Source organism: Hyperoodon ampullatus, assembly GCF_949752795.1.
Source record: "Hyperoodon ampullatus genome assembly, chromosome: 19".
Lineage (NCBI taxonomy): Eukaryota > Metazoa > Chordata > Mammalia > Artiodactyla > Ziphiidae > Hyperoodon > Hyperoodon ampullatus.
Genome location: NC_136932.1, coordinates 838,106 through 851,725, shown reverse-complemented (window position 1 = coordinate 851,725; position 13,620 = coordinate 838,106). Strand labels below are relative to the sequence as shown.

General features: G+C 38.5%; 1 protein-coding gene across 1 annotated transcript in view; it reads left to right on the top strand.

The window, feature by feature from the left end:
• The window catches only part of LOC307067463 (phosphoethanolamine/phosphocholine phosphatase-like), a gene marked incomplete at both ends in the record, with an annotated part of 232,896 nt that overhangs the window by 36,276 nt on the left and 183,000 nt on the right, over window positions 1-13,620 (top strand).

The following is a 13,620-nucleotide window of genomic DNA, read 5'->3' as shown; positions in this document are numbered from 1 at the left end:
GAGCACAGGGCACTTCCACTCATGGGCTTATATCTTGAGAAAACCAAAAATCGACAGGACACAGGCACCCCAAATTTTAGGGCTGCTGTGTTCACAAAATCCTCGACTCGGGTACACCTTAAGTATCTCATGAAAGAGAAAAATGGATAAACAAGTTGTAGTACTTATGTACAATGGAATATCACTCAGCCATGAAATCAATGTCCTAAGGCTAGTAGCAGCATAATGAGTGGATTTAGGTACGATGATTCTAAGAGAAATATGTCACACAGATAAAGAAACTTATCATAAGATATCAGTTATAGACGGAATGTAAAAATCGCTATATGAACTAAATTACAAAACAGAACAGAGTCACACATTTAGAAAACACACTTATGGCTGCTTAAGGGGAAAGGTGAGGTGGGGTGATGCATAAAACAACAGTTTGAAATTAGCACAGATACCGTTCAATCAACCAAATATGTAATAGAGAAGACATACTCATTGCTCAGTGAACTGGACTCAACACACCTTATGCACCACAGAAGAATATATCCACGTAGTAAGAATCTTAAAAAGTATTTATTGATATTTCTCGGTAAGTGAATATAGTGGGTGTAAAGGGGCACAAACACAGCATTGAAAATCAGCTAAATCCCATTATAAATACAAATTACAAAAAAAAAGCAAAGATAGTGAAAGAGAGAGAAATTCTTACAAAATTCGTTCAGTGGCTGTGATGCAACCTGGATTGACCACATCTAGACCCACAGCTGGAAGAGACATAAGGCTGGACACTCTTGGGGGCGACTGGATTGGTGAGGTTGCGTGAGCAAATGCAGACCCTTTAAAGTAATACTGCGTGCTACCCATTCCATGGGTCAGAAATCTCCGGGTTCAAGGGAATCTTCCTACAGCTAAAACATGCATGGGAAACCCAGAGGATGGTACACCATATGATCGGGAAACGTTTCTAAAACGCACCTCATTTTTCATCTCGTGGTGCTCGGGTTCGCCATTCCAGCTGCTTTACCAACAATCTCCCCACTTGGAGAATCAGCACCTTTAACCTCCTGTTTCGTACAGTTTGCAATTTGTCCAGAGGTTGAACGGGTAGAGGGGGAACCAATGAGAGATCAGCTCTAGGTGTTTGGACAGACACATGTCACTCTAATTTCCAATCAGGAAGAAGAATTAACCAAAGGCTCTGCCTGCCCCCCGGAACCAGAATAGGGCCTGAAGCAATCCTGCGGTTTGGAGGCCAGCTCCCAAAAAGGCGAGTTGAAAAATGAATCTCAGAGGCACTAAAATTCACAAACCTGCAGGATAATAAATGATAACTTTCGTACCTTATTGATGAGGTAAGGCAACGAAGAGGATTTGAAAACAAGGCAGAATTGCAGGAAACCGTTTTCAAGAGGTAGATCGGAGTCGCCTTTAAAGCACACGAAAAGCGGCAGAACTTTGACAATGATGCAGTTGGCCAAAATGGGCGTACGTTTTTTTTTCCTGAATATATTAAGGAAAAAACGCGTAGGCCCTTTTTGGCCAGCCAAGGAAGTGGGCAATGCAAATCAGCACTACAAAGAAGTCTCACTTCGCATCGTTCAAAAGGGGTTTTACCATGTTTGAAATTCCAATATTTTAGCCTGATACGTTTTTGGATTTTAGAAAAAAAAATATTTTAAATGAGACAAAAAATCTTTTTTATGACCCAAAAAGACAGCAATAGTTTTATATTTTTATCTATTTCACTTGCACACAAAAGTCTCATGGGGTTATGTAAAGCAGTCCTGTTGGATGTTGTGCATGGTGCAAATATGGATTAAAGCTTTGGAATCTTAAGCTTCACTCACCTGAAACTTTTAAATTAGGATGCAAGCAATCCTTTCCAACATGTGAACAGAGAAGGACACTGTCTTTATTTTATTTGTCAGGTAATTAATCTGTCTTTTGCCCCAAGGAGAGAAACACCTGGCACTTCTATCAATGTGTTGTACAAAAATCTTTGAACACAGAGTGCAAGCAGAGGCTGATACAAGATGTGAAAGAAAAAAAAAAAAGAGAGAGACCCCTGTGGCATTTTCTCCTAACTTATTGCAATCTCCCATTTAAAATGTGGGAATAATCAATCTCCTGAGGAAAAAGGCCCAAGGAAGCTTTTTGCTTTTGTGGAATAATGCAATGCCTAAAGATTTCATGAGGCAAGAAGAATTAATGAGAATGACCATGAGAAATCAAGAAAAGTCAGATCCATGGGTGAAGTGATGTTTGCCTCTGTGAATCAATGAGAAGTAGGAGCAAATGAAAAGAAAGCTGAATACAACATTTTCTGAATAAATGTAACCTTTCAGCTGTCATAGACAAATTAATGCTCACTATGATACAACATATTTAGTTCAGAAAGTTAACTTAAATTTAAAGCTTAACAGTTAGATTTATTGAAGAAACGAAAACATATTTGTGGTTTAGAATATATAATGTGTTCTGCAACAGATAAGAAGATTACATAAATAAATAGAAATAAGACTAAATAGAAGAAAATAACAAATTAGATGTTATTAACATTAAAAACTGACACTCATCTAAAGAAAGAGGAGAGACAGAAAGACAGAAGAACTTATATCAAGTATATATTTAAAACTCCTAAATAAGAAGTCTTCAGATGTTAAAAAAAAAAAAAGTCTTCAATAAGAAGATAATGTAATAGCAAAGATGGGAAAAATATACCAAAAGATATTTCAAGAAAGAGAGTACAGAACGTTAAGTAAACATATCAAAAGATGCTTGGCTTCTTAGTAGTCAATTAAATGCAAAAGAGTCATACCTAGAATTATCACTCACCAACCAGAAAGTTCAAATGAAAATGACAGGTATTATCAAGTTTGACAAGAATGTGTGTAATCCTTGAATCTCATTCACTGCTGCTGAGGATGAAAAATCATACAAATGTTTTGAAAATATTTAGAAATATCTAAAAAGATAAACAGATGAAAGCTATGAGTCAAAAATTTTACTACTACATGTATATTGAACAATAATTTATACACATACCACCAAAGCTCAAGTTCTAGTATGTGTATACCAGTGCAATTCTCAATAGACCCAAACTGAAAATCACTCATATTGTAATACATTTTGGAAAAAATTAATTAATAGTTAAATATTTACACTATGGAATCCTATGCAACAGTGTCACTGCATGACAACAACAACAGGCAACCATATAGGCGTATTCATAAACAACATAAAATCAAAAAGCCCAATCCAAAAGTGATTTTACTGTGCCATTACATTTATATAAAATACAAAATACAGGTAAAGTGATCTTTTTGTTAGATACCAGAACAATATTAAACCTTAAGGGGAGTCACTAGAATTGGACAAGGGGGGGCTCTGAGTATCTGGCAATTTTCTGTGTCTGTATCTAGAAGCTATGTATAGAGTGTATGCAGATTCTGAATTTTCTGAAATTTGTCATTTCCTTACAAACCATGCATATTTTTAGTTGTTTTTTATACATAACAAAAAGTAAAACTGATAGACTAGGGAAGGTAATTATATTAGCACTTTAATATCCATGCTTTTCAAGGTGGAAGTGAAAGGTATTAAATACTTGACATTGTGATTACTTCTTAAAAGTAAGGTGAAAATTTCAGATGAATAAATAAGACATACTTCTTCATACATCATCCTCAAAGAGGAGGGGTAGAAAGGAGTATTATTTTTTTAATTTAATATAGAACAGTTAAGATAGAAAAGAATGAAAACAGACTAGGTTTAAAAAAGAGCACACTGGACTTCCCTGGTAGCTCAGTGGGTAAGAATTTGCCTGCCAATGCAGGGGACAGGAGTTCAATCCCTGGTCTGGGAAGATCCCACAGGCTGTAGAGCAACTAAGCCCGTGTGCCACGACTACTTGGCCTGCGTTCTAGAGCCTGCAAGCAACAACTACTGAGCCTGCGTGACACAACTACTGAAGTCCATGCACCTAGAGCCCATACTCAACAAGAAGAGAAACCACAGCAAGGAGAAACCCATGCACCACAATGATGAGTAGCCCCTGCTCGACACAACTAGAGAAACCCTGTGCAGCATCAAAGACCTAACACAACCATAAATAAATAAAATTAAGTATTGTGACTTGTGAGATGACTCACTCATGTGGCTGTAAGTAAGAGGCCTCAGCTCCTTGCCACATGAATCTCTCCTTAGGGCTGCTTGAGTGTCCTCATGACATGGCAGCTGGCTTACCGCAGGATGAGTGATCTAGCAGAAACCAAAGCAGAAGCTCCAATATCTTTTATACCTTTGGAAGCTGCACTTTGTCATTTCTGCAATGTCTTATTAGTTAAAACATCAGCCCTTTTCAACTGTGAGGAGGCACACAGGTGCATGATGACTGGGAGATAATTAGGGTATGATTAGGGCCTTCTTGGAGGCTGGCTACCAAGGTGGCTGACTCACCGAACACTGAATTTTGTTTTCTTCACTGATGGAGAGAAAATGGTGAGTGAATCTCATTGGTGTTCTTTGAGATGTACCAAAGCTAGCTCTTGCTCTCACCCTCAGCTGTGTGGCTGAGAGGGTCTTGGTGCTCCAGCCGGGTGTCAGGCCTATGCCTCTGAGTTGGGAGAGCAGAGTTCAGAATATTGGTCTACCAGAGACCTTGGGCACCTTGTAATATCAAAACGGCGAAAGCCTCCCAGAGATATCCGTCTCAATGCTAAGACCCAGCTCCACTCAAAGACCAGTAAGATCCCGTGCTGGACATCCAATGCCAAACAACTAGCAAGACAGGAATGCAGGCCCACCAATTATCAGAGAGGCTGCCTAAAATCATAATAGGTCACAGACACCCCAAAACACAACACCGGATGCGGACCGGCCCAACAGAAAGACAAGATCCAGACAAACCCACCAGAACACAGGCACCAGTCCTCTCCACCAGAAAGCATACACAACCCACTGAACCAACCTTAGCCACTGGGGGCAGACACCAAAAACAACGGGAACTACGAATCTTCAGCCTGCGTAAAGGAGACCCCAAACACCGTCCACAAAGCCAAATGAGAAGACAGAGAAACACAGAGCAGATGAAGGAACAAGGTAAAAACCCACCAGACCAAACAAATGTAGAGGAAATAGGCAGTCTACCTGAAAAAGAATTCAGAGTAATGATACTAAATATGATCCCAAATCTTGGAACTGGAATGGAGAATATACAAGACATGTTTAACAAGGACCTAGAAGAACTAAAGAGCAAACAAACAATGATGAACAACACAGTAAATGGAATTGAAAATTTTCTAGAAGGAAACAATAGCAGAATAACTGAGGCAGAAGAATGGATAAATGACCTGGAAGATAAAATAGTGGAAATAACTACCACAGAGCAGAATAAAGAAAAAAGAATGAAAAGAATTGAGGACAATCTGAGACACTTCTGGGACAATGTTAAACACACCAACATTCGAATATAGGGGTCACAGAAGTAGAAGAGAAAAAGAAAGAGACAGAGAAAATATTTGAAGAGATTATAGCTGAAAACTTCGCTAATATGTGAAAGGAAATCGTTAATCAAGTCCAGGAAGCACAGAGAGTATCATACAAGATACACCCAAGGAGAAACATGCCAAAACACATATTAATCAAAAATTAAATGCAAAGAAATAATATTAAAAGCAGCAAGGGAAAAACAACAAAAAACATACAAGGGAATCCCCTAAGGTTAACAGCTGATCTTTCAGCAGAAACTCTGCAAGCCAGAAGGGACAGGCAGGACATATTTAAAGTGAAGAAAGGGGAAAAGCTACAACCAAGATTACTCTACCCAGCAAGGATCTCATTCAGATTCGACAGAGAAATTAAAACCTTTACAGACAAGCAAAATCTAAGAGAATGCAGCACCACCAAACCAGCTTTACAACAAATGCTAAAGGAACTTCTCTAGGCAGGAAACACAAGAGAAGGAAAAGACATACAATAACAAACCCAAAACAATTAAGAAAATGGTAATAAGAACATACATATCAATAATTACCTTAAATGTAAATGGATTAAATGCTCCAACCAAAAGACATAGACTGGCTGAATGGATCTGAAAACACGACCGGTATATATGCGGTCTACAAGAGACCCACTTCAGACCTAGGGACACATACAGACTGAAAGTGAGGGGATGGAATAAAATATTCCATGCAAATGGAAATCAGAAGAAAGCTAGAGTAGCAATTTTCATATCAGAAAAAAGAGACTTTAAAATAAAGACTATTACAGGAGACAAAGAAGGACACTACATAATCATCAAGGGATCAACCTAAGAAGAAGACATAACAATTGTACATATTTATGCACCCAATATAGGAGCACCTCCATACATAAGGAAAAGGCTAACAGCCATAAAAGGGGAAATCGAAGGTAACACAATCGTAGTAGGGGACTTTAACACCCCTCTTTCACCAATGAACAGATCATCCAAAATGAAAATAAATAAGGAAACACAAGCTTTAAATGATACATTAAACAAGATGGACTTAATTGATATTTATAGGACATTCCATCCAAAAACAACAGAATACACTCTTTCTCAAGTGTTTGAGGAACATTCTTCAGGATAGATCATATCTTGGGTCACAAATCAAGCATTGGTAAATTTAAGAAAATTGAAATTGTATCATGTATCTTTTCCGACAACGCTATCAGAATAGATATCAATTACAGGAAAAAAATCTGTAAAAGAATACAACCACATGGACGCTAAACAATACACTACTTTATTACCGAGATCACTGAAGAAATCAAAGATGAAATTAAAAAATACCTAGAAACAAATGGCAATGAAAACATGACGACCCCAAACCTATGGGATGCAGCAAAAGCAGTTCTAAGAGGGAAGTTTATAGCAATACAATCCTGCCTCACAAAACAAGAAACATCTCAAATAAACAAGCTAAACTTACACCTAAAGCAATTAGAGAAAGAAAGAAAAAAAAACCCCAAAGTCAGCAGAGGAAAGAAATCATAACGTTCAGATCAGAAATAAATGAAAAAGAAATGAAGGAAACAGCAAAGATCAAAAAAACTAAAAGCTGATTCTTTGAGAAGATAAACAAAAGTGATAAAACCATTAGCCAGAGTCATCAAGAAAAAAAGGGAGAAGACTCAAATCAATAAAATTACAAATGAAAAAGGAGAAGTAACAACTGACACTGCAGAAATACAAAGGATTATGAGAGGTTACTGCAAGCAACTATATGCCAGTAAAATGGACAACCTGGAAGAAATGGACAAATTCTTAGAAAAGCACAAACTTCCAAGACTGAACCAGGAACGAAGCACTGAAATTGAGACTGTCATTAAAATCTTCCAACAAACAAAAGCCCAGGACCAGATGGCTTCAAAGGCAAATTCTATCAAATATTTAGAGAAGAGTTAACACCTAACCTTCTCAAACTCTTCCAAAATATAGCAGAGGGAGGAACACTCCCAAACTTATTCTATGAGACCACCATCTCCCTGATACCAAAACCAGACAAAGATGTCACAAATAATGAAAACTACAGGCCAATATTACTGATGAACATACATGCAAAAATTCTCAGCAAAATACTAGCAAAAAGAATCCAACAGCACATTAAAAGGATCATACACCATAATCAAGCTGGGTTTATCCCAGTGATGCAAGGATTCTTCAATACATGCAAATCAATGTGATACACCATATTAAAAATCCTGAAGGATAAAAACCATATGATCATCTCAATACATGCAGAAAATGCTTTCGACAATATTAAACAGCCATTTATGATAAACCTCTAGAAAGTAGGCATAGAGGGAACTTTCCTCAACATAGTAAAGGCCATATATGACAAACCCACAGTCATCATTGTTCTCAATGGTGAAAAAGTGAAACCATTTCCACTAAGATCAGGAACAAGACAACGTTGCCCACTCTCACCACTATTATTCAACACACTTTTGGAATTTTTAACTACAACAATCAGATAAGAAAAAGAAATAAAAGGAATCCAACTCGGAAAAGAAGAAGTTAAGCTGTCACTGTTTGCCACTAGATGACATGATACTATATATAGAGAATCCTAAAGGTGCTACCAGAAACCTACTAGAGTTAATCAATGAAGTTTGTAAGGCTGCAGGATACAAAATTAATGTACAGATATCCCTTTCATTCCCATACACTAAAGATGAAAAGTCTGAAAGAGAAATTAAGGAAACACTCCCATTTACCCATGCAACAAAAGGAATAAAATACCTAGGAATAAACCTACCTAAGGAGACAAAAGACTTTTACTCAGAAAACTATAAGACACTGATGAAATAAATCAAAGATGACACAAACAGGTGGAGAGATATACCATGTTCTTGGATTGGAAGAATCAACACTGTGAAATGACTATACTACACAAAGCAATCTACAGATCCAATGCAACCCCTATCAAAATACCAATGGCATTTTTCAGAAAACTACCACAAAATATTTCCCAATTTGTATGGAAACACAAAAGACCCCGAACAGCCAAAGCAATCTTGAGAAGAAAAACAGAGCTGGAGTAATCAGAATCCCTGACTTCGGACTATACTACAAAGCTACAGTAATCAACACAGTATGGTACTGGCACAAAAACAGAAATATATATCAATGGAACAGGAGAGAAAGCCCAGAGATAAACCCAGACACATATGGTCACCTTATTTTTGATAAAGGAGGCAAGAATATAGAATGGAGAAATCACGGCCTCTTCAATAAGTGGTGCTGGGAAAACTGGACAGCTACAGGTAAAAGAATTAAATTAAAAGACTCCCTAACACCATACACAAAAATAAACTCAAAATGGATAAAAGACTTAATGTAAAGCCAGACACTATAAAATTCTTAGAGGAAAACATAGGCAGAACACTCTATGACATCAATCACAGCAAGATCCTTTTTGACCCACCTCCTAGAGAAATGGAAATAAAAATAAAAATAAAAACATGGGACCTAATGAGACTTAAAAGCTTTTGCACAGCAAAGGAAAATGTAAACAAGATGAAAAGACAACCCCCAGAATGGGAGAAAATATTTGCCAATGAAGCAACTGACAAAGGATTAATCTCCAAACTTTACAAGCACCCCCTGCAGCTCAATATCAAAGAAACAAACAAGCCAATCCAAAGTGGGCAGAAGACCTATTAGACATTTCTCCAAAGAAGATATACAGATTGCCAGGAAACACATGAAAGAATGCTCAACATCACTGATTATTAGAGAATTGCAAATCAAAATTACAATGAGGTATCATCCCACACAGGTAAGAATGGCCATCATTCAAAAAATCTACAAACAATAAATGCTGCAGAGGTGTGGAGAAAAGGGAACCCTCTTGCACCGTTGGTGGGAATGTAAATTGATACACAGACACTATGGAGAACAGTATGGAGGTTCCTTAAAAAACTAAAAATAGAGCTACCATATGACACAGCAATCCCACTACTGGGCATATACCTGGAGAAAACCATAATTCAAAAAGAATCATGCTCCACAATGTTCATTGCAACTCTATTTGCAATAGCCAGGACATGGAAGCAACCTAAGTGTCCATCAACTGATGAATGGATAAAAAAGATTTTGCACATCTTCAATATAAAATGGAATATTATCAGCCATAAAAATAAATGAAATTGAGTTATTTATAGTGAGGCGGATGGACCTAGAGTCTGTCATACAGAGTGAAGTAAGTCAGAAAGACAAAAACAAATACTGTATGCTAACACATATATATGGAATCTAAAAAAAGAAAAAAAAATGGTTGGGAAGAAACTACGGGGAGGACAGGAATACAGACACAGACGTAGAGAATGGACTTGAGGACATGGGGAGGGGGAAGGGTAAGCCGGGACGAAGTGAGAGAGTGGCATTAACTTATATATACTACCAAATGTAAAATAGATAGCTAGTAGGAAACAGCTGCATAGCATGGGGAGATCAGCTCAGTGCTTTGTGACCACTTAGAGGGGTGGGAAACGGAGGGTGGGAGGGAGATGCAAGAGGGAGGAGAAATCGGGATATATTTATATGTATAGCTGATTCACTTTGTTATACAGCAGAAACTAACACACCATTGTAAAGCAATTATAGTCCAATAAAGATGCTAAAAATAAATAAATAAATAAATAAATAATTTATACCTCCCCCAAATTAAGTTTTTTTAAAAATAAATAAATAGGGCTTCCCTGGTGGCGCAGTGGTTGAGAGTCCGCCTGCCGATGCAGGGGACGCGGGTTCGTGCCCCGGCCTGGGAAGATCCCACATGCCACGGAGCGGCTAGGCCCGTGAGCCATGGCTGCTGAGCCTGCACGTCTGGAGCCTGTGCTCCGCAACGGGAGAGGCCACAACATTGAGAAGCCCGCGTACCGCAAAAAATAAACAAACAAACAAACAAATAAACAAATAAATAACAAGGGTACTCAATAACATTGTAACTCTAAACCTAAGTATTTTCAATACTACAGCAAAGGTAAATGGATTAATGTCTCCTATTAAAGTGTAATTTTTTATATTATGTGCAACTAAAATTTTTTCCCAATATACAGGTAAAATAAAATAATTACTTTAGAAAGGTGAAAACATTCCATGTATTTAAAAACAGTAAAACGATAAGCATATGATATGCATCTTAGATAAAGTAGTGTTTAATTTCAGAACAATTTGTCATTATTGTAACTAGTACTATTATCCCAATTTCTTAAAAATATTTCAATACTTTTTCTATTTGAAAAAATACTTTAATATTTTTTTCTTTGCTCTTTTGTGGTCTAATACATGGTAAGTATTTAGCTGCTAACATAACTTAAAAATATATGTTGTTTTTTACAGCCAAACAAAACTGACAAGAAGAAATAGATAACTTGAACAGACTGATCACTACAAGCAAAATAGAAACTGTAATTTACAAAAACTCCCTACCAACAAAAATCCAGGATCAGATGGTTTCACAGGCAAATTCTACCAAATATACAAAGCAAAACTTACACTGATTCTTCTCAAACTCTTCGAAAAGATTGAAGATTAAGGAATACATCCAATGACATTCTATGAAGCCACCATCACCCTGATATCAAAACCAGATGGTGGGGGGACTTCCCTGGTGGCACAGTGGTTAAGAATCCATCTGCCAATGCAGGGGACATAGTTTCAAGCCCTGGTCCGGGAAGATCTCACATGCCGTGAAGCAACTAAGCCTGTGTGCCACAACTACTGAGCCTGTGCTCTACAGCCCACGAGCCATAACTACTGAGCCTGATAGCCACAACTACTGAAGCCCACGCACCTAGAGCCCATGCTCTGCAAAAAAGAAGCCAGTGCAGTGAACAGCCCGCACACCACAACAAAGAGTAACCCATACTCGCCACAACTAGAGAGAGCCCGTTCACAGCAACAAACACCCAATGCATCCAAAAATAACTAAATAAAGAAACTTACTGAAAAATAAAAAAACACAGATGAGGACTTTTCTGGTGGTCCTGCAGTTAAGATTTTGCCTTCCAGTGCAGGGGGTGTGGGTTCAATGCCTAGTGGTGGAGCTAAGATCCCACATGCCTCACAAATAAGAAACCAAAACATAAAACAGAAGCAATACTGTAACAAATTCAATAAAGACTTAAAAAAAAAACAACACAGAGAAAGACACTAGCAAAAAAGAAAATTGCAGGCCAATATCTCTGATAAATATGGATGCAAAAATTCTCAACTGAATATTAGAAAACCGAATCTGACAGCACATAAGAGGATCATACACCATGATCGAATTTGATTCACCCCCGTGTCACAAAGTTGTTTCAACATATGCAAATCAATCAACATGATACACTCCATCAACAAAGGAAAAACACAAGACAAATGATCATCTCAATAGATGCCGAAAAAGCATTTGAGAAACTTCAACATCCATTCATGATAAAAACGCTTACTAGGGCTTCCCTGGTGGCGCAGTGGTTGGGAGTCCGCCTGCCGATGCGGGGGACGCGGGTTCGTGCCCTGGTCTGGGAGGATCCCACATGCCGCGGAGCGGCTGGGTCCGTGCGCCATGGCCGCTGAGCCTGCGCATCCGGAGCCTGTGCTCCGCGACGGGAGGCCACAGCGGTGAGAAGCCCGCGTAACGCAAAAAAAAAAAACAAAAAAAAAAACGCTTACTAAAATGGGTATAAAGGAAACATCTCAACATAATAAAAGCTATTTATGACAAACCCACAGCCAATATAATATTCAATGCTCATGACAAAATATCAAAGAAGCATGGAAAAGTGATGGAGGAGATGGAGAAACTTCTCAGTGTGCAGGTGTAGGATCAACATCAGCGCTAAATCCTTCTCAGCTTATGGTGATTCAAGAGAAAGCTAAAAGCCTTTATGAAGACTTGAAGAAACACGGGAAAGAATCAGAGGGCATATTTTTTAATGCCAGCCATGGCTGTTTTCATAGGTTCAAGAGTAGAGCCAACCTCAACAAGGTAAAAGTAAGTGGAGAGGCAGCAGGTGCAGATAGGGTAGCTGTCCAGGAACTTCCTGAAACACTTTGAGAAATTATTGATAATGGTGTGCATTTACCCAACCAGGTGTTTAATGTGGATGAGACACAACTGTACTGGAAGAGGATGCCAGACCGAAGTTACATCAGTAAGAAGGAAAAGTTGATGCCGGGCTGTAAAGCAGAAACAGATAGGCTAACTGTTGTTTGGTGGCAATTCTTCCAGTGATATGAAGCTGAAGCCTCTCTTAGTTCATCATTCAGAGAACCCAAGAACCCTTAAAAACATAGCCAATGACTCTCTTCCTATTGTGTGGAAGTGTAACCCCAAATCCTGGATTACACAGGCCACGTTCCAGGACTGATTTTGCCAACACTTTATCCCAGATGTAGAGAAATATTGCTCGGAGAAGGACGTCCCAGAAAAACATTCTTTTGCTGCTTGACAATGCTCTGGGCCACCCCCCTTTCATGGATGACTTTTCCCAACGTCAAAGTAGTGCATCTGTCACCGAATACTGCATTGCTCATCCATCCTATGGACCAGGAAGTTATAGCGACTTTCAAGAAATATTATTTATGTCACACTTTTTGTCAGGCAGTAAAGGTAAGTGAGAAATCAGGAAGAACCTAGGGACAATTTTGGAACGACTATAACATCTACAAGGCCATAAAAAACATTGACTTTGCATGGTGTGAGTGTATGTTGGTCACCATGAATGGGGTTTGGAAGAACCTTTGCCCACAGTTTGTTCATGGTGTTTGTGGATTTGAGAAGGCAGATCAGAAGTCTGAAGAGGTCTTCAGCAACGTAGTGACCCTCAACGAGAAGCTGGAGCTAGATCTGCAAGAGGACGATTTCATTGAACTCCTTGCTGTGCAACATGAGCAGCTTACTGATGGAATTGGAGGCGCAGAGAAAGGATGAAGAGGGACAGGAGGAAGAAGTAACTGAAGAACTGAAGAGATTCATGACACAGAAAATGGCAAGGGAATCTTCTAAATTTGAGGAGGCACTGTTAGTTTTTGAGGCACAGGGCTCGAACCTACAATGGTACCCAAAGGTGGCAGCAGCCATTCAGAATGCAAACCAGTGCTACCATGTCATC